Genomic DNA, 22,682 nt, shown 5'->3' on the forward strand with positions numbered 1-22,682 from the left:
TTTGTACCTCTTACACCCCTACCCCTATCTTGCCCCTCCCCCCTTCCTTCTCCCCACTTGTAATCACTAGTTTGTGTTCTATATCTGTGAGTCTGCTAAAGATTTAGTATTTCTGATCTGAAGATTTCAGGCCTCATGAGGGACACAAATGAATTAATCTGTTCAGCATGCCCCGTAAAGTAGGGAAGAGCAATCCTCTCCGTTCTGTGGAGCTATTTTTTTGGACAGATGATTTTGGATAGATAATCAGGTGCTAGGAGTACGTTCACTCGCTTATTCGTTCAGCAGATAGTTATTGGCTGCCTACCCTGTACAAAAGCGTGTATATGAAATTCTGCCCTGCCCACAGGGACGCAGCCAGCCGGGGAGACGAGATGCGCCACGCGCACAAAGTTTAAAAACGCTGCCGAGACGAGGCTTAGGCCGTTGTTCTCAAAACGAAAGGCAGAAGGTAGGAGCTTCTGTTGTTAGGTCTGTCTGGCCTGGGGAGGCTGGTGGAGAAGACGGCCTGGGAGCGAGATACAGCAGAGTGGCCTCTGCTGTGTGCTAGCCCTCGGCCTCCTCTGCTCTGGAATGGGTGTAACTCTGTCTCCCTAACAGCTGTTGAAAGCACGAAGTTAAGTGTGCCTGACATTCTTCCCTGTCCCCCCCGCAAACCCCTGCTCGCACTGCGTTTGCAACAGCCTGCATCCTTGCCTGCCGCCCTCACTGGCTGCGTCCCCGTGAAGTCCCGCCGTGGCACATCGTGGGGACTTTGTAAATATTTGTTGAATGAGGAAATAAAGGGCATTGTGGACAGAGAGTAGAGTGTGGTCTGAGCAGAGGCTGGAAAGCGCTTGGGGTGCTCAGAGCAGAGAGCGAGTCAACCTGCCTGGCTGGGGTAGAGGGCGTTGGGGGAGAGAACAGTGATGGGCAGATGCGGACCCCACTGGGCCACGTCCTACATGTCCGTGCATCAGGCTGAGGCTCGAGATGTTGTCCTGCTCGTACCAGGTGCGGGGGTGGGGGGTGGGGGCGGACAGGGGGAGGGGGACTGACAGGGAGATGTGGGGCAGAGGTCAGCCTGGGTCGCTGTGTGGGATGAGGGGACAGGGCGAGGGGAGGGGGCAGAGAGCAGTGAGCACTGTGACAGGAGTCTGGGGGGTAGGATGCTGGCCGCTCCCACAGGGCGAATACAGAGGCAGGGATACAGTTTAAAGAGATACGTGTCTGTGTTCCCCTAAAGAGCATTTTAGCCCCTGAGGGGACAATGACATAATTTAAAACTCCAAACGAGTTTTATTCAGGTTTTACCAGGATGACCTAAGCTTCTGAGCAAGGATTGACCTGAAGCTCTGATCTTTGACTCCCAAGGACGCCTCTCTGGTAAACAAGGCCTATCTTCCTAGGAATTCTCTCTGGAGGCCGGAGGGACAGAGATGGCGGCAGAATAGTCTAAGCCCTTATCTTTGGTGTTTACTCTGACTCCCAGGAGAGACTCCAGGCACAGAGGTTGCTCTGGAGGGGGTGTGTGTGTGTGTGTGTGTGTGTGTGTGTGTGTGTGAGAGACCTCCCTCCTGCTTCTCCAGATCTTATCTGCAGCCAAACACTGTCCAGTTGCTGCTGATCGTAATCTCTGTTACAAGAGTCTCTGGAGCTCAGTAAACCTGGGCTTAAAAAGACCACAGTTCACACTTGCGGGAGCAGCGCGGGTTTCAGCAAACCTCTTGGCCTGCAGATAAAGCGCTAATGGCAAATGTGACTATTCAAAGAAAGCTCCCGGGTGCCAGCTTTTAGATTTTTTTTTCCAGGTTGAATTCATTTGGAAACGATGATTGTACATGTTGGCAAAGAGGGGGAATGAAAAAATGCCCAGTAAAGGAAGAAAGGTTAGTTATTCGGGAGGGAGAACGGGGAGGGACACGGAATTCTGAGAGAGAGAGGGTAGCAGCAGACAGAGGAGGGAAGGAAAGGACGGAAGAAACAAGGCAGGTGGGTGAGAATGCAAGGGATGGGAAAGGGAAGATTTGACTTAAATGAAATTTTGACCTTTTCACAGTTGCGCCAGAATGTATTGTAAATGTGTATTAAAATGCGTACAGAAAACATCCACTTTGTAGCTGGACACGCTGCCCAGCTTTTATATTGAGTATTAGGAAATCTTGGACTTTAGTATGGTTCAGATTTTGCATTTCTGCAGCAGCAGCATTATTCATGATAGCCCCAAAGTGGAAACAACCCAGCTGTCCATCAGTGGGTAAACAAAATAGGTATGTCCGTACCATGGAATACTTTTCAGCAGTAAAAAGGAATGAAATTCTGACACATGCTACCACATGGATGAACCCTGAAGACATTTTGCTGAGTGAAAGAAGCCAGTCGAAAAGAACCACGTATCGTATGATCCCATTCACCTGAAATGTCCGTAGGTGGCAGATCCAGAGACAGAAAGCAGGTTAACGGTTACCAAGGACTCGGGGGAGGGGACATGGGGAGTGACTGCTAACAGATAAGGGGTTTCCCTCTGGAGTGATGAAAAAGTTCCAGAATTAGACAGTGGTGATGGTTGCGCAACTTTCTGTGTATACTAAAAATCACTGAATTGTACACTTTAAAATGGTGAATTTCAAGATATGTGAATTATATCTCAATTAAAAAGATAAAAGAATTTTTCATTTCTGTGACTTCCCTTCTCAATTTTGGCCCTACTCATTCTGTTTTGTTTCTATTTAAACTTTTTCCCCCTGGAAATAATATTATTAGTCACATGTATCAAGATTCAAAAGATCTGAAAGGATATCTCACTCCCCTTCATCTCCCCAGCTACTCAATTCCCCTCTCCAAATGTAAACTTTAAAAGCAATAGTACCTTCTTGCGTGACTTTCACAGATTTTGTGCACACAGGCAAATATGTATATAAAACTTGCCCCTCCCCCCTTTAAACAAATGATGGTATTCCGCAGCTCTGCGCCTGGCTTCTCTCAGTAGACAGTGTATCTGGTTAAACGCTTTCCCACATCAAGGGGAAACAGCTGAGCTCCTCTCGACCTGCCAGGGATGACCGGGCCTTGTCAAGGGAGAACAGGAGTGCGGGGGAGCGACAGGCTGGGCTCAAGCAGAGTCAGGGCAGTGAAACGTTACAAAAAGCTGGTGAGGGCTTCCCCGGTGGCGCAGTGGTTGCGAGTCCGCCTGCCGATGCAGGGGACACGGGTTCGTGCCCCGGTCCGGGAAGATCCCACGGGCCGCGGAGCGGCTGGGCCCGTGAGCCATGGCCGCTGAGCCTGCGCGTCCGGAGCCTGTGCTCTGCAACAGGAGAGGCCACAACAGTGAGAGGCCCGCGTACCGCAAAAAAAAAAAAGAAAAAAAAAAAGCTGGTGAGAGAGTTAGTGTAAACGCCATTAGGCCAGCTGTGTCCACTAATCGGCAGTTCTCAGTGAGGCTTCTGCCCTCCTACAGCGAATGGGAGCCAGTGGCCCTGTCCTTCTTGATGACACTTAAAAGGAATGGCTTTGAACCACCTATATAAAAAAATAAAATTTAAATTAAAAAAAAGAGAAAGGAATGGCTTTGAGGTCTTTGAGAAAAATCGTCCTGGGTTGTAGCAGAAACACACACATCTCAAAAGGACAGAGGAAATATTTACAACTGTTAAGTTTTGGGGTTTTTTTTTTCAGCAAATGCTCCAAGAAAGGGAGGTCAGAGGCCTATCGGTAAGGCGTTGGCTGGAACAAATGCTAAATTTCTTCTGGCAGCTTTGTGTTTTTCCAGAGAAGAACGCTGACGTGGGAGGTGTGCGGGCTTCCCAGGGATGGGGGCTGAGGCTGCCAGAAGACCTACTAGAGTTTGGTCGGGTCGCGTAGTGAGGGGTTTGAATGGAGTCTTTCACGTGGAGAGTTTTTGCAGTTCTCACAGGTCAGTGGCATTAAGTGCATTCACGTTGCTGTACAACCATCAGCACCATCTGTCTCCCCAAACCGAACCCCTGTCCCCATCAGACACTAAATCTCCATCCTCCCTCTTCACAATCCCTGACAACCACCATCTACCTTCTGTCTCTATGAATTTGAGACACCTCATTTAAGCGGGATTATATAGTATTTGTCCTTTTGTGACTGGCATATTTCACTTGGCATACTTTCTTCCAGTTCATCCATTTTGCAGAATATGCCAGATTTTCCTTTTTAAGGCCGAATGATTTCCCGTTGTGTGTATAGACCACATTTTGTTTATCCATTCACCTACTGATGGACACTTGGCTTACTTCCACCTTTTGTGAACAGTGCTGCTGTGAACACAGGTGTACAAAGAACCCTTTGAGAACCTGATTTCAATTATGTTGTTTATTTACTTTTGCATCTTCAGGGCTGGCCACCTGTTAGTGCCTCAATAAATACTTGTTTAAAATCTTGTTGAAGGAAATTCCCTGGCGGTCCAGTGGTTAGGGCTCCACGCTTCCACTGCAGCGGGTACGGGTTTGATCCCTGGTTGGGGAACTTAGATCCCATAAGCCGCATGGCCCGGCCAAAAAAAGAAAAAAAAAAAAATCTAAAAAAATGTTTCTTGGGCTTCCCTGGTGGCGCAGTGGTTGAGAGTCCGCCTGCCGATGCAGGGGACGCGGGTTCGTGCCCCGGTCCGGTAAGATCCCACATGCCGCAGAGCGGCTGGGCCCTTGAGCCATGGCCGCTGAGCCTGCACGTCCAGAGCCTGTGCTCCGCAACGGGAGAGCCCACAGCAGTGAGAGGCCCGCGTAACGCAAAAAAAAAAAAAAAGTTTCTGTTGAGTGAGTCCTTGACAGTGGGAATGGCCCCAGCAGCTCTGCCAAGGCGTACAACGGAGAGATTCCAGGAGGTCCACGTGGAGATAAGGGGCTCCTAGACCGGACCAGAGCATCAGGGCCCTGGAGACAACAGAGCTAGACGCTGTAATAAAGAGCCCTCCAGTCCTGGAGGAAACTGGGAGTTCGAAGTATAGTGGCTTTCCATTGGCTGAGCTGTGGCAGTCTCTCATTGGCTGGGCTGTTGCCAGGCGAGGAGAAATCTTTCTTCTTCCGGCTGGGTAGTAAAGAAGTGTGACTTCCTGCCGGAGATGCAAGGTAAGACTCTTCCGGGGAATTTCCTCAAGGTCCAGTGGTTAGGACTCAGCACTTTCACTGCTGGGGCCCGGGTTCGAGCCTTGATCCCTGGTGGGGGAACTAAGAGCCCGGAAGCCATGCAGCATGGTTAAAAAAAAAAAAAAAAGGGAAGTTTCTTCCCGTTGCGATCTGTAATGATGCAGGGTGGTACGGTAGTGAGACCACCCCTTTCCGGCCTCCCAACTCCATTTTAGTGAGCTTTCCTTTTTTTTTTTTTTTTTTTTTTTTTTTGCGGTACGCGGGCCTCTCAGTGCTCTGGCCTCTCCCGTTGCGGAGCACAGGCTCCGGACGCGCGGGCTCAGCGGCCATCACAGCTCGCGGGCCCAGCCGCTCCGCGGCCCGTGGGATCTTCCCGGACCGGGGCACGAACCCATGTCACCTGCATCGGCAGGCGGACTCTCAACCACTGCGCTACCAGGGAAGCCCTAGCTTTCCTTTCATGAATTTCATTTTCACATTAAAAAAAGGCAGAATGAATAATGGTCAGTGTGGTTTCATGAAGAATGTTAAGTGTCTCTGGTTGTAGTCTAAACAGCGATGGGGGAGAGGCAGTGACCCAAGACCCTGGCCGTCTAAGACTTCCCTGGCCTGGGGTGCGGGTTACGAAAGATCCCTGGTTCAAGCAGCTGAGTGGAACTCAGGCAACCAGATGATCTCGGGGGAGTTTGGGGGACCAGGCACAGGACACAACAAGGCCCCAGACTCCGGGATTAAGTTGAGGCACAAGATTATTCATTAGAAGAACCAATGAGAGTGGACAGGACTCGGCCAAGAGGAGCCAGACGTGAGGCTGGAGCTCCGAGCCTGGGGCTGGGCCTAAGGAGAGCAGACAGAAGGGTCCGATGAGTGGGTCCAGGGAATCGGTTTTGTGTGAAACCAGCCAGCAGGCTCTGTCTGCTTTGATTTGGGCAGCGTTGGCCTAGAGCCTGGGTTGGGGGTGAACAGCCTTAGCATTCTGATTTCAGGGCAACAGGAACCAGAAACAGGCAGGCCGCTATAGCAAGAATAGTATACTGAAAAAATGATGTTTCATGGGATATTAAAAAACAAAACAAAACAAAACAAACCCCTCAGACCATAAAGGAAAGGGTGAAAAAAGTGAATGAGTTGAAACTTACGGGACTTCCTTGGCGGTCCAGTGGTTAAGACTTTGCCTTCTAATGCTGAGGGTGTAGGTTCGATCCCTGGTTGGGGAGCTAAGATCCCACATGCCTTGTAGCCATAAAACAGGAGCCGTATGGTAACAAATTCAATAAAGGCTTTAAAAATGGTCCACATCAAAACAAACAAAAAAACCTTAAAAAAAATAAAGTAAAACTTAAAAAAAATTGTTTTCATCAAAAGCGTAAACAAAGCAGGGACTCAGATACTTGTACACACGTGTTCACAGCAGTATTGTTCACAATAGGGAACACGTGGAAACACCCCAGTGTCCACTGACAGATACGTGGATAAACAAAATGTGTTGTATACGTACTATGGGTATAATATTATTCAGCCTTAAAAAGGGAGGAAGGAGGAGTTATTGTTTAATGGATGTACAGAGTTTCAGTTTTGCAAAATGAAAAGAGTTCTGGGATGGATGGTGGTGATAGTTATACAACAATGTGAATCTACTTAGTTTCATTCAATTATACACTTAAAAAGGGTTAAGACGGTAAATTCCCTATTATGTGTATTTTCCCAGAATTTTAAAAAAAGAAAGGAAGGAGATTCTGACATATGCCTCAACATAGGTGAACCTTGAAGACATTATGCTGAGTGAACTAAGCCAGTCACAGAAGGACAAATACTGTGTGATTCCACTTGTATGAGGTCCCGGAGTAGCCAAATTCATGGAGACAGAAAGTAGAAGGGGGGCTGGGGGAGGGGGGATGGGGAGGGAGTTGGTATTCAATGGGTACAGAGTTTCAGTTTTGGAAGATGAAACATTTCTAGAAATAAATAGGGTTGAGAGTTGCATAACATTGTGACTTTATTGATGCCAATGAAACCTACACTAAAAAATGGTTAAAGTGGTCAATTTTATGTATGTATATTTTACTACAATGTAAAAAAAAAAAGACAGCCTAAACAAAGGGAAAAGATAAGCTTCAGACCAGGAGAGGATACCAGTTAAGTTTTTATATCTATTATTCATTTAGTATCCTGACTGGAGGCATGAGGTTTCTGGATCAGAGAAGAGACCAATGATTTGCTGACATTATCAGTCTTACTGCCAATTCCCAGCAGGCAACACAGTGAGGGCAGATGTGTCCTGCAGGTCCAGGAGCTTGTAGCACAGGGAAGAGCTGGAGAATTATGGCTCTCCGAACCAGTATAGGTGCTGCCGGCACATCTGTCCCTCCCTTGCACTCTGGAGGTAGAGGGAGAGACCTTTGCTCTCTAAACTAAACCACTCCACTCTGGGGAGAGGAGAGGAAGTTCTCTGGGTTTTTACAACCATTTGGAATGTAAACAAATGGCTCTGGGTTTATCACCTTTAGAAAATGAAGAGAAAAATGGGTTTGGGGAGAAAGGAGACCATTTCTACGTTTATAGCATGTCAATATTTGCTGCTCCAAAAGGTCTGGACAGTGCAGGGAACACTGAGAAATCCAGGGAGCATTGCCTTCCAACAATATCTGCAACATATTGAACCGATAAAGGACACCTGTACAGAATATGTAACTAAGTCCTACAATTAAACAAGAAGGCAAGCAATCCTATTTAAAAATGGATAAAAGAATGTAAATTGGCATTTTCAAGAAGAATCCCAAATGGCCAATAAGCATATGAAGATTGTCAGAATTACTAGTAATTAGGGAAATACAAATTAAAATGGGCACCAACCACATATTGAATCTTTCCCCAAATTACAGAAAAACACTAAGCAAAATGTTTTGTGGTCAAGTTGTAGGAATTTGTGAAAAGAAAGAAAATGTGGTTCCTTCTTATATGAAAGGTCCAGAACAGATAAATCTATAGGGACAGAAAGTAGGTCAGTGGTTGCCTAGGCCTGGGGAGATGGGGAGGGAGGTATGGGGGTGACAACTAAAGGAACTGGATTTCCTTCTGGGGCAATGAAAATATTTTACAATTGATTGTGGTGGTGGATGCTCACCTCTGTAAATAAACTCAGAGCCATCAGATTGTACACGTTAAATGGATGAATTGTATGGTCTATGAATTATATCTCAAGAGGCTGTTTTTAAAGAGGGAGGAATATACCATTTTATTCCTGCTAGATGAGCAGAAACTAAAAAGTCTGATTATTCTATGTGTTGGTGAAGATGTGGAAAGATAGGAACTCTCCCCACTGCTGGTGGAATTGTAAGCTGGTACACTTTGGAAAGCAAACTGGAAGCATCTAGTAAAAGGAAAGCTGTGCTATTCTGTGTCCCAGCATCCCTACTTCTAGGTAATGAATCTAGGACACGCACACAAGGGGACTTTACAAGTATGTTCATGGCAACTTTATCTGTAAGAGAAAATTTCAAGCAACTTCAGTGCCCATGAACAGGAGAGTAGGTAAATAATTGTTTTTATTCATGCAGTGGAATACTATACAGCAAATTAAAATGGATGAATTAGAGTTACATGTGTCAACATGGATACATCTCTTAAACATAATTTTCAGTGAAAAAAATGTTTTAAGCTGCATATAGTGGGATGCCATTTGTATAAAGCCATGCAAAACATAACATACTTGTATTATCACTAACATATGAAGTCTTGATGTAAAATATGCATGGGAATGACAGATAGCAAAGCTCTGGAAAGAAGGAGAGAGAGGATTGGGTACAAGTACTCAGGGAGTATCAACTCTACCTGGACATTTGTTTCTGTCAAAAATATTTAATGTCGATAATTGATAAAGCTAGTATATCCATATTTGCAAAATCATCTGTACTTTTCAGTACGTTTGAAATAGCTCCCAATATTAAAGAAAAAGGTGAGTGAAGTTTTATGTTGTCAGGCTGTAGGAATTTGTGGACAGAGTGAAAGTCTGCTGTCTAGGGGAAGCTGGAGCTGGGGGAGCCGGGGGGGACTCGGGGAGTGGAGCATGCTGGGCACGCTGCTGTCACCATCTCCACCCTCCTCCCCTCAGCGAGGCGCGGGCCAAGGTGCTGGTGGGCAGCAGATGTTAGCAGACGCACGTTTGTCTCTGTCCTTGCTGGGCCAGAAGAGCACAGGCAAGGTTCCTCCCTGGGTGACTGTCTCCTGGTCCTGGAGGCTGTGGGTGGAAGTTTCAGGTCTGGGAAGGTCCTTGACTCTGCAGTACACCTAATTACTTAGAAATTGTGCCCTAGGGCCTCAACTGTCTCTTAGTTTATAGGGTGACAGGCTGGAAGACTAGAAAATGAGACTGCTCGGATGACTCCGGCATTCCATAGGTGTTGAGAAGCCACTGCTGGTTATCAGCGTTGCCATGACAACCACTGGGCACATGAATAACTTGACAGAGGTGAAAGGTCATTTCAGACACTGTTAAATGTATGTAGTAAAACCTCTTATGTGCCTGGACTATGTTCTTGAGATGCACTGGATGGCTGGTTTGAAAGGTAATTTTTCTCTTCACTCTCAAATGACCTCCTATTAATTTAATCTCTTTTTCAGTCTATTGCATTGGAATGTTGCTTAGCAAACAATTTTACCTGGTAGTACTCTTCGAAGGAGCATGTCTATTAACTATGTTAAGTACGATCAGAGATAAAACCATCTCCCTAGTTTGTACAGGCTTTAAACAACCATGACTTCCTTACCTCCATCCAGTGCTGTGATGGGCTAACATGAGCATGGTTTGCAAATCAGACTCTTAAGAGTCAAGATAATTAAACTCAGAATAATTAAAGACTCAGACAATTAAGCTCCCAGAAAGTTGGTGTTGAGGGAAGCCATGGATGTGCTTCTAAGTCTTATTTTTCAAGAGGGCAGTGTCCACAGGGGGCTTTCTCTGGCTGGCCCCCTGCTACTCAAAGTGTAATCACTGGACCACCAGCAGCAGCTGAGAGTTTATTAGAAATCCAGAGGCTCAGGCCCCACCCAGGTCTCTTGGGTCAGATTCTGCATTTTTTTCTTTTTAAAATTTATTTTATTTATTTATTTTTGGCTGCATTGGGTCTTCGTTGCTGTGCGCATGGGCTTTCTCTAGTTGTGGTGAGCGGGGGCTACTCTTTGTTGCGGTGCGCGGGCTTCTCATTGTCGTGGCTTCTCTTGTTGCGGAGCTCTAGGCGCGTCGGCTTCAGTAGTTGTGGCACGTGGGCCCAGTAGTTGTGGCGTGCAGGCTCAGTAGTTGTGGCGCACGGGCTTAGTTGCTCCGCGGCATGTGGGATCTTCCCGGACCAGGGATCGAACCCGTGTCCCCTGCGTTGGCAGGTGGATTCTTAACCACTGCATCACTAGGGAAGCCCCAGATTCCGCATTTTAATACAATCTCCAGGTGATTTTTCTGCACATCAAAATCTGAGAAACCATCTTAAAACCTGAGGTGACTGCCTTCTAAAAGACATTGGCATTGTAAGAAATAAAGCTTTCAGAAAGGGGAGACGGTCCCGGGAGAGTTCAGGAAGCAAAGCTATTCTAAAAGCCACACAGAGATTCTCTGGGCTGTCCTAAAGCACTGGATTGCTATTTGTAGATTATATTTTGTACAAAGTGGTTATTCCCTTTCCCCATCCATTGAAAATACGAGTTCGATTCCAGAAAATATCAGGAAAAAGGGTGGGGGAGGAAGGGTTAAAAATAACATGGAAGTCCCAAGTTCTCGCTGAATCATCTTCTTGTGTGATGTCCATCATGACCGTGACCCCACTGTGCCTTAGCTTCCCAGACTTTGAAAATAGCCCAGTCATTTCCCAGGGCCTGCATGGGACTCATAAGCCAGTGCTTTAAGGACTCTGCGGTCCCCAATGAGAGGCGTGGCCCAGGCGTGAGGCATTTACTGGGGCCGTTGCTGCAAGGCTGGCGGGCTCCTGATTCAGCAGCCTCCTAGCTCTCTGGGCCCAGGGTGCCCACTTTCATTTCCATCCCTGGCTTGTCTGAAGGAAAGGCTGGGCAGGGCACAAGGGTGAGAGGAGGGAGATAAAGCAGCTTTGTGCACGGATGAGTCAGAAGAAGCCTCATTTGTTGTTGGCAGGTCCACATCATTCACCGACCCAAGGTTGAGAGGAGCAGGTGTTTCTCCCCGCACTTCCGTGGTGGGAGGGGGACCACTGCCCGTGAGCCCCAGCTCCCTGGGGCGGGGCAGTTACAGAATGTCAGGCAGCAGGTTTGCCATCACACACCTGACAACACACAGCGATGGAGGTGAGTAAATGGCCATGACTCACAAAGTGGTTTTTAGACATAAGCAGGAAATGTCTGTAAATGAGTGACTCTCACAGAATCTCCTGGAAGAAGTGATTGCAAATGGGCAGGTCCCTGAGCAAAACATATCTCAGGTGTGCCTGGCTTTAGAAAATTCGGTATACATAATCTAAACTTCTCAGAGTAGTTGGGGGAGGAGGTGTGGTTGCTGACATTATTCAAAATGAGACTTTGCTTTACAGTGGGACTCATCTATGGCTCTCTTCATATTTTAGAATTTTGTAATGAACAGTACTAATTTTATAATCTGATAAAAGATGCTGTTTTTAAAACATGAAAGGAAATATCAAAAAGAGGCAGGATGATGAGAACATTATTTCATTGAAAAAAAATAACATAAAATAGAATACTAGCAGGAGAAACACTCAGAAATGACAGTGGAGAGCTAGGATCACATGCCATGCTTAACTTTGTCACACACTAAGGATGGTCCTAAGCATTTTCTGTAATCTGTCGTAAAATCGAGGAAGAGTAGACCTGAAAGAGACACTGATTGCACGCTAACCCCTGCACACACTTCCTCAAGAAGAGGACGATGACTTGCTCAGACTCACACAGTATCTTTTTTTTCCTACTGTGTGAGCTGTCATTTTATCTTGAAAGTTATGAAATTCTCAGGTAGGAAGTGGCATATGAGGGCTGGTAAATGTTGAGTTACAATTCTTAATTGTGACAGTTTAATTCATGAGAAGAGAAAGATTTAATGTCTCTAATGGGAGCATGACACATTCTAAAACAAAGGATGGTCACTACTACCTGAAATAGACGTTTTAGGTTTGGCTGGTTTGGTTGGAGGGAAGCTAATCTTCTAAAAAGACATGCATGGCTAGTCTGAAATTCAACTTCCATGAGTATCTGTGGGTAGGTAGGGAGAGAGATGGAAATTGTGTTTTGGGTGTATATCCTTGTTTTTAATACAGCTGCTTTACATTGGCCTCATGGGAAGGGGACCTGATTTTCTTTGTATCAAATCTCTAGACAAAGGAAGTGAAGTGTTGATCCCGCAAGTTGCTGCTTGTGTTGGCAGGTGAATGAATACGCTTTCCCTGGTGGAGAGCTGAAGCTTGCGGCTTCCCACACCCATTCCTGAACTGCAAGAAAGAAACCTACCCAGAAGCTGGAAGGAATCCAGAACACATGGGCAAACCTACAGCTGCTCCCTAGAGAGAGCTGCTCATTTCTCAGGTCTACTGAGTCTTAAGATTAATGAGGGACTGCTTGCCTCGGAGGCATTTCACAGAAGCAGGCTTGGTCCTGACCAGCAGCATCCCAGGCCGTCAGGATAGACACAAACTGGGGCTCTTCCGTCTGTGAAATCCCCCAGATCACAGCTGCTGACCTAGAATTTTGTAGACCCTCTCAGCCTTTTACGGCCGAAGGAACTCAGTGGCGAACACCCCTGGGGAGGTCTTCCTTTCCTTGTTACATCTTCAAATTAAATTAAGGTGAATGATCACAGCTAAATTTGAGAAATTATTAGCGCAACTGTCAATCAAATTCTCTAGATGGAAAATACTATTCTTTAGAACAGAATCTGAGTTCAGAACCCATCTAGGATTTTTCAGTACCCTGGGGATCAACTTAAAAATTCCATTCCCTTTCTTTCCAACGCAGACGTCCGTCAGGGTAATGTGGTGGGGTTTTCTTCCAAGGCACTCAACTTGACAAATCTGGTCTCAGAGAGGAAAATATTGGTAAAGGTGTCAAAAATAACAGACAATGGCATTCAAAATATTTGGCCCATCTCTAACCTTAGTCATTTGCCCTAGTGACGTAAAGCAAAGAGCTAGTTAGTTGGGGGTTTTGGGGGGTAGATTTTTGGAATTAGTGTAGATAATAATTATTTAGCTCCTACATTTAGATCTAAGAATGAACTTTTGCGTATAGTGGGAGGAAAGTTATACTTTATTTTTTGCCTTGGCATCTTTGTTGGAAAGCAATTGATTGTGACCATAAGAGCTTATTTCTGGACATGCCATTCTGTTCTATTGACCCATATGTCTACGTTTATGCCAATACAAGGTTGTCCCAGGGAATTCCCTGGCAGTCCAGTGGTTAGGACTCCGTGCTTTCATTGCCAAGGGTGTAAGTTCGATCCCTGATTGGAGAACTAAGATCCCACAAGCTGTGCGTTGCGGCCAAACAAACAAACAAACAGAAAAGATTGTCCTGATTACTCTACCTTTATAGAAAGCTTTGAAACCAGGTAGTGTAAGTGTCCCAACTTAGTTCTTTTTCAAAACTGTTTGGCTGTTCTATGTTCTTTGCATTTCCATGTAACTTGTAGGGTCAGGTTGTCAAATTCTATTATACCAAAAAAGCCCTCCTGAGATTTTCGTGGGGATTATGTGGAATCTCTAGATCAATTTAGGGAGGACTGCCTCTTTAACAATAATTGAGCCTTCTAATTGATGTGCATGGCACGCCTCTCCATTTGATCAGACGTTCAGGTAAATATCTCAGCAATGTTTTAGGAGTTTTGTGCATAGTTCTTGCACTTTTTTGTTAAATTGATTCCCAAGTGTTTTGTTCTTTTTGGTGCTATTGTGAATGAAATTGTTCATTTCTGAAAAATGAACAAAAAACAATTCATTTCTGAATTGTTCATTGTTAGCATATTAAAATATAATTAACTTCGTATTGGTTTTGTGTCCTGTGGCCTTGCTGAACTGGTTTATTCATTCTAGTACATTTTTGGAGACTCCTTAGAATTTTCTACGTACAGGATCATGTTTTCTGTGAATAGAGACACTTCTACTTCTTCCTTTCTAGTTTATATACCTTTTATTTGTTTTTCTTGCATTATTTCACTGGCTGGAGATTCCAGGACAATGCTGAGTAAAAGTGATGAGAGCAGATATCCCTGCCTTGTTCTAGGTCTTAGGAAAGCATTCATTCTTTCACTGTTGTATTTACTTATTTTTATTTTAAAAATTGTGGTGAGGCACTTCCCTGGTGGTGCAGTGGTTAAGAATCTGCTTGCCAATGCAGAGGACACGGGTTCGAGCCCTGGTCCGGGAAGATCCCACGTGCCGTGGAGCAACTAGGCCCATGCACCACAACTACTGAGCCTGCACTCTAGAGCCCGCAAGCCACAACTGCTGAGTCCATTTGCCACAACTGCTGAAGCCTGTGAGCCTAGATACCGTGCTCCACAACAAGAGAAGCCACGACAATGAGAAGCCCGCACACTGTAATCAAGAGTAGCCCCCGCTCGCCGCAACTAGAGAAAGCCCGCACGCAGCAACAAAGACCCAATGCAGCCACAAAAAAAAAAAAAAACTGTGGTGAAATATAAAATTACATAACGTAAAATTTACCATTTTTACCATTTTTAAGGGTACAGTTCATTGTCATTTAGTACATTCGCACTGTTGTGCAACCCTCACCGCCATCATCCGTGGAACTCTTTTCATCGTCCCAAACTGAAACTCTGTACTTTTAAACAGTAACTCCCTGTTCCTCTGTCTTCTCGGACTCTGGCACCAACCATTCTACTTTCTGTTCCTATGAATTAGACTATTCTAGGTACTTTATATAAGTGGAATCATACAGTATTTATCTTTTTTGTAACTGGCTTATTTCACTTAGCATAATGACTTCTAGGTTCATGCATGGTGTAGCCTGTGTCAGAATTTCCTTCCTTTTTAAGCCTGAATCATATTCGTTCACACAGTCAGTCATTTTTTTTTGCAATACGCGGGCTTCTCACTGCTGTGGCCTCTCCCGCTGCGGAGCACAGGCTCTGGACGCGCAGGCTCAGCGGCCGTGGCTCACGGGCCCAGCGGCTCTGCGGCATGTGGGATCTTCCCAGACCGGGGCACGAACCCGTGTCCCCTGCATCGGCAGGCAGACTCGCAACCACTGCGCCACCAGGGAAGCCCACACATTCAGTCTTTTACTGTTAAGTATAATGTTAAATTGTGGAAGCTTCCTTTTATCCTTAGTTTATTGAGCAATTGTATCATGAATGTAAATTGGATTTTGAGAAATGACTTTTCTGAAGCTATTGAGATGACCATGTGGTGTTTGTCCTTTTTTTCTATTGCTATAGTGAATTACATTAATTGAATTTTGGGTTTTAAAACAACCTTACATTCCTAGGGTAAATCCCACTTGGTCATGGTGTATAATCCTATCCTTTTTTTTTTTTTTTTAAGAGTTACATAGTTCTAGCTCTTACATTTAGGTCTATGACCTATTTTGAGTAACTTCTTTTAGATGATGGAAAAAGGGGGTCCAAAATCGTTCCTTTGCGTATTGTTGAAAAGACCCTTCTTTCCCCATTGAATGATCTTTGCACCCTTGTTGAAAATCAGTTGATTATAGATGTGAGGGTTTATTCCTGGACTCTCTATTCTGATCCCTTGATATATACATCTTCTTTATGCCATGCCACACTGTCTTGATTACTGTAACTTTATAGTAAATTTTGAAATCAAGTATGAGTTCTCCAACTTTGTTCTTTTTCAGTATTGTTTTGGCTAATCTAGGTCTCAGGCTTCTCCAAGTCCTTTTTGACTTTACCTCACCTGGGAAGAAGAGCCTTCACTCAGTTGTGATTTAGTGTTGTGCATGAGGCTGGTGACTCTGAAGCTTGGCAATATATAAGAATCACCTGAGGAGCTTTTTAATCTGCTGCTGATAAATGGGCCTCATCCCATTATCAGAACCTCTGCAGTGTGAGGCCTGAGTGTTGGTAGAAGTGCCCAGCTGAGCTCAGCCCAGTTTGCTGACCCTCAGGATCATGAGCAAATAAAATGGTGGCTGTTTTAAGCTTTGGGAAGATTTGTTACACAGCAACAGATAACTGATACAAACTCTATATCCCAGCTTGAGAACCTCTTTATTAACTTTTACTACAGAGTTTTACTTTACTGCTTTTGCTCTAAGAATGTATGATATAGTTTCTACTCTGTCATGAGTGGGGCAGGTGGAAGCTAATATGAAATTGTGTATGAGGTATATAATTTAGAACCAAATTTTTCAAAGAGCTAAGCTTCCCTTGAGGAAGTTTCTTTTCCTAAGAATAAGGACTATGTAACTGACCATATTTTCCTTTTCAGTTTGGCTGGTAGTAAACAAAAAGTAAAAATTGAGGCTTAATTATGGCAACTCTATAATTCCTTATAGCCTACATATTTATGATTTTACTTTGCCTCTTCTGTTATTAGCTTTTATTTTATTTTAACTAGTCATGTTTAAGTTACCCACGATCCTATTGTTTTATTCTTATTTGTACTTAGTCATGTTATTGTAGGTATCTTTGTGGTAAATCACTTTATTTTATTTTTATTTTTATTTTTTTGGCTGCATTGGGTCTTCATTGCTGCCCACGGGCTTTCTCTAGTTGCGGCGTTTCTCTACTCTTCATTGTGGTGCGCAGGCTTCTCATTGCAGTGGCTTCTCTTTGTTGCAGAGTGCAGGTTCTAGTCATGCAGGCTTCAGTAGTTGTGGCGCATGGGCTTAGTTGCTCTGCGGCATGTGGGATCTTCCCGGACCAGGGCTCGAACCCATGTCCCCTGCTTTGGCAGGCACATTCTTAACCACGGTGCTACCAGGGAAGTCCCAGTAAATCACTTTTAGGGACACTCCCAGAAAAGCTAGTAGATGTTCTCAGTCTTTGTTTATCTACAGGATGGCATGATGCCATAAAATAAATAATTATACATGTGAAGTATATAATATACTGTGTAATTAAAGATTTGATGATAATTGAATCTACTTCCCTGAAAGAGCTGTCTCTTAGCAATTAGTCTTTAGGGCAGCTGTGTGGTGTATCTGCATAGTATAATTTGAGCAGAACAGAGAAACCAAAATAAAGGAAAATCGAGCAAACTAGCCATCATATCAAATCTAACCAAATGTCACTTATACAGAAGTATGTATCTATTTTAAAGGCTCACTTTTCATTTTTAAGCAGAAATGTTGTTACAGTCACACTTCTTTACCTGTGCTTTTCAGGAGGACCTTTTCACTTAGGAGGTTTAAATATTTGAGGACATGTCTGATTTGCAGGCAGCTCACTCTTAAATTCAAAAGTGGAGAGCCCAGAAAATCAGTTTCCTGATCCAACTGAAGGTTTAGAATCATCCACATGAAGTTGCAGAGATATTCAAAGAGGCTTGAAGTACATAAGGACCCTATGTGCTCTCTTTTAAACATGTCCCTCTTTAAAAGCTGAACTTAAACTTCTTTAGTATCCCAGGGATGTCCTTTTCTTTTCTCCTAACAATCACCTCTTTGTACTTCTTTCTCCATCTCATAGGGAGCTGGGATTCTCTATATATCACAAACGTATTTTGAGCATCTTCTGTGTGCCAAGCACTGCCACGCACATTATCTCAATGCTCATGCTTTTCTAGAGATGGATCAGAACATGCAGTGCCCAGAGAGCCAGTGTCCTGCGGGGTCAGGGGAGGACGGAACGTGACTCTAAGTGGCTTTCTCTTAAGGTAACAGAATTCAACATTCTGCTGAATAGGAAACTGACATATCTTATCCTGAAAAGTAAATTAAAAGGCTATGGAAGCCATAGTGCCTATTTTTTTTTTGACATAAGAGATGCTGGAAGATTAAACATTTTCTAGCTAAGCAAGCTTTTGAGCATCTGTCATCTGAGTTTTTTTTTTTTTTAATTTAACATGGCAAAGGAAGTAAGTGCCGCCAGAATAATAAAGCTTGGGCATAGAAAGTGAACTTAAGAGATCATTTTCTCAGCATCTTGGGGTGGCCCCAAAAGCCTGTGGATCAGTCTGCTGACTCCAAGGGTGAATCTTGCTTCTCCCAATTTGTTGGAACAAATCTTCTCTGCCTATGATTTTTGTGTATTTAGGCAGATTTTGGCATCTAACACAAAATGTCTTTGAAATAAAAGCCTGGCCATTACCACATACTCTCCCAATATCTACCCATTCCAGAGAGTGCCGGGTACACATTGCACCTTGCTTCTGCTCCTCACATCTGCCAACTCTTCTTTTATTTTATAAAAAAAAATTTATTGCGGTAAAATATATTTAACAGAAAATTTGCCATTTTAACCATTTTAAGTGTACAGGTCAGTGACATAAAGTACATTCACAATGTTGTACAAGGATCACTATCTATTTTCAAGACTTTTTCACCACCCCAAGCAGAAACTTTGTAAGCATTAAGAAATAACTCTCTTGGGCTTCCCTGGTGGCGCAGTGGTTGCGAGTCCGTCTGCCTATGCAGGGGACACGGGTTCGTGCCCCGGTCTGGGAAGATCCCACATGCCGTGGAGCAGCTGGGCCCGTGAGCCATGGCCGCTGAGCCTGCGCATCCGGAGCCTGTGCTCCGCAACGGGAGAGGCCACAACAGTGAGAGGCCCGCGTACCGAAAAAAAAAAAAAAAAAAAAAAAACTCTCCATTGACCCCTCCTCCAGCTCCTAGTAACCTCTATTACACTTCCTGTGTCTATGGATTTGCCTATTTTAGATGTTTCATAAAAGTGGAATCATACAGTATTCGGCTCTTTGTGTCTGGCTTATTTCATTTAGCATAATGTTTTCAAGGTTCACCCGTGTTGTATCAGAACTTCATTCCTTTTTTATGGGTGAATAATATTTCATAGTATATATATAACACATTTTGTTTATCCATTCATCTGCTGATGGACACGGGTTGTTTCTACCTTTTGGCTATTGCAAATAATGCTGCAATAAACGTTGGTGGACAAGTATCTGTTTGAACACCTGTTTTTAATTCTTTTGGGATATACCTAGGAGTGGAATTGCTGAATGATATGGTTATTCTACGTTTAGCTTTTTGAGGAAATAGCAAACTGTTTTCCAAAGTGGCTGCACCATTTTACATTTTCACCAGCAATGTATTAGCATTCCAGTTTCTCCACATCTTTGTCAACACATTATTTTCTGGGTTTTGTTTGTTTGTTTTTGATAATGGCCCACCTAATCAGTGTGAAATGGTATCTCAATGTGCTTTTGACTTGCATTTCCTTAATTACTAATGATATTATACATTTTTTAATATGCTTGATGGCTCTTTGCATATCTTCTTTGGAGAAATGTCTATTTAAATCCTTTGGCCATTTCTTAAGTTTTGTCATTTGTCGTCTTGCTGTTGGGCGTTAGAAGTTCTTTATATATTTTGGATATTAAACCTTTATCAGGTATTTGACCTGCAAATATTTTCTTCCATTCTACAGGTTATCTTTTCATTTTCTTGATAATGTCTTTTGGTGCATGAAAGTTTTTAATTTTGAAGTCTGATTTATCTTTTTTTTTTCTTTTGTTGCTTGTGCTTTTGGTGTCATATCTAAGAATTCATTGCCAAATCCAAGGTCATGAAGACTTACCCCTGTGTTTTCTTCTAAGGGTTTTATGGTTTTAGATTTGATATTTAGGTCATTGATCCATTTGACTTGACTTTTGTATATGGTGTAAAATAGGGGACTGACTTCACTCTTTTGCATGTGGATATCCAGTTTTCCCAGCATCATTTGTTAAAAAGACTTCACCCATTGAATGGACTTGGCACCCTTGTTGAAAATTATTTGACCACAGACACATGAATTTATCTCAAGTCTCTTATCCTATCCCATTGGGCTATATGTCTATTTTTATGCCAGTACCACACTGTTTTGATTACTGTAGCTTTGTGGTAAGTTTTGAAATTGGGAATTATGAGTCTTCCAACTTTGTTCTTCTTTCTCAAGATTCTTTTGGGTACTTGGGGCCCCTTGCAATTCCATGTGCATTTGAGGATCGACCTTTACCTTTCTGCAAAAATACCTGCCAACTCCCCTTTGTCCTCTTCTTATAAGTAGTATTCAAACAGCAGTGTTCCACCCCAAAGTTTGCCCTGGCACCAGCTCCCCTCAGGCCCTCTGTATGATCCTTATCACAGGCGTTGGTCCTACCTGCCTCCAAGGACAGGTTAATCATCTCCTTGGATGCAGACTGCCAAGAGTCAGTCGCTCAACCCTTTTATCAACATTATGCACATGAGGATAAGTCAGCTTTGTGTTTCGACCCACGAAGCTCCTTTTGGAGGTATAAGGACTCCTCTGCCTTGGGGCTGATGCTTTTTTGAGCTGTATTAAGGAAGTAAGGGGAGAGCTGGTGCAGTTGTGACTTAAAGGCTATTTCTGTGGATTGAAATAATATGCTTAAATTTTATCTCTACTACTTTTGTTACTAACCCCACTTCCTGGGCCAAGGGAAAAACCTCCATGGACTTCTGGGGTGTTGGCTACTGTCTCAGCATTAATTTCTTGAGCACCTAGTATGTACTGGATCTGGCAGGTAATAAATACGTAAGAAGTCCCCAATTTGCAACCTCAAGGAGTTTAGAATCTCCTGGGGGAGTTTGCATGAATGTTCCAAACATCTTGAGCATTGTCATAATACATTATTTAATATCCTGGTGGATTTTATGGTACAAGTATGTGTGATTAGGATTCAGCCAAGGGAGAGTGCCACCTGAACAGTAATAATCATGAAGGGCTGTGTGGACAAGACTGTGTATAAACTGGGACTTCAAAGATGGAGAGGATTTTCAGAAATAGGGAAGAGGAGAGAGGACAGCCTGGTAGGTGTAAGTGATGTGATGCAGGGAGATGACAACAAAATCCAAGACACAGTGGAAGTGAGTTTAATGCCTCTGTGAATCAAGAAGAATCTGTTCTAGTGTAACCCACCCATCCTGTAGAGGAGAGAGCACCCAGCTGCAGAGCCAGGGTGGGGCCAAACAAATTGAGTGAGCCTTGAATCAAAAGGAATTATCTGGAATCATTGGTGTCTCCAGACTTATGAGCTCACCTTACATGGCTTTGGTAACCGCTGTCCTTCCAGTTTCTAGAGGACTCATTGTTCTCAAGGTGAAGGTGGAATGTGGTCCTCACAGTTGCATCAGCTGGTGCAGGTGCTTGGAACAACCACCAGGCACACCCATCCGTCTCCAGCTTTTATTCTGTGGCCACCACCTTGGTCAAGGCCCTTGTGACCCCACACGTGGAATGACTGAATTAGCCTCTCATCTGACCTCCCTGCCTCCAGCCTCACCTCTGCTCCAACCCACAAGGCAAACCAGCGCCTTCTAATGTGCCCGCAACAGTATCAACCACCAGGCATTCCTTTGCTCCAGTGTCTTAGAGCTTGAGCTGGACTTCTCGCTCCAGTGCTCAAGGCCCTCCATGATCTTTCCTACTGTAAGTGTCCCACTAACTTCCCACCGTTTCCACAAACAAAGCAAACACAATTTGCTTCACTCATTCAGTTTTTCAACCATTTTCTCACCATTTATTATGCTTCAGGTGTAGGCAGCGTGGTGGGCTGAACTGTATCCCTTCAAAATTCATATAGTAAAGTCTTAACCCCCAGGACCTCAGAATGTGACTGTATTTGGAATTAGGGTCTTTAGAGAGGTAAGTAAGTTAAAACGAGGTCAGTAGGAGAGACTCTAATCCAATAAGACTGGTGTCTGTAGAAGAAGAGGAAGTGAGGTCAGGACACAGACACACACAGAGGGAAGAAGCCTCAGGGGAAACCAGCCCTGCTCACACCTTGATCTTGGACTTCCAGCCCCCGGAACTGTGAGAAAATACTTTCCTATTGTTAAAGCCACCAAGTCTGAGGTACTTTGTTACGGCAGCCCCCGTGGACTAACACAGGCACCTGTGCCAGGCCTCGGTCAATGGCAGCCACCTCCCCTCACACGCTCACTCCCCCCGATTCCCTCATGCGTCTGCTCCTCCAGCCTGACCCACTCAGCCTTTCGTGCCTCTTCTCTGACCATCCAGCCATCAGGATTCTCTCTCTTCCAATTATGACGTCTAGGCCAATTATTCAGTAATCTGCTTTTGTGCATCGTCTTGTTTCCCCAGATCATAAGACTTTTTTAAAAAATAAATTTATTTATTTTATTTATGTATCTTTGGCTGCTTTGGGTCTTCCTTGCTGCGCACGGGCTTTCTTTAATTGTGGCGAGCGGGGGCTGCTCTTTGATGCGGTGCGCAGGCTTCTCATTGCAGTGGCTTCTCTTGTTGTAGAGCATGGGCTCTAGGCACGTGGGCTTCAGTAGTTGTGGCTCACGGACTCAGTAGTTGTAGCTCGTGGGCTCTAGAGCACAGGCTCAGTAGTTGTGGCACACGGGCCTAGTTGCTCCGCGGCATGTGGGATCCTCCCCCACCAGGGCTTGAACCCATGTTCCCTGCATTGACAGGCAGATTCTTAACCACTG

At 44.3% G+C, this 22,682-nt stretch overlaps 1 protein-coding gene across 2 annotated transcripts in view; it reads left to right on the top strand.

Moving 5' to 3' along the window:
* The first annotated feature begins 436 nt into the window (after positions 1–436).
* The window catches only part of DSP (desmoplakin), a 98,118-nt gene continuing 75,872 nt past the window's right edge, over positions 437–22,682 (top strand). The window contains exon 1 of one of the 2 annotated variants that reach the window (XM_060023679.1): positions 437–451. The gene's annotated coding sequence lies outside the window, so the exon portion shown is untranslated. Of the gene's footprint in view, positions 452–852; positions 994–22,682 lie in introns of those variants that run through there. The other variant, XM_060023676.2, reaches the window with a different exon arrangement.

This window comes from Delphinus delphis, chromosome 10 (assembly GCF_949987515.2).
Source record: "Delphinus delphis chromosome 10, mDelDel1.2, whole genome shotgun sequence".
Classification (NCBI taxonomy): Eukaryota; Metazoa; Chordata; class Mammalia; order Artiodactyla; family Delphinidae; genus Delphinus; species Delphinus delphis.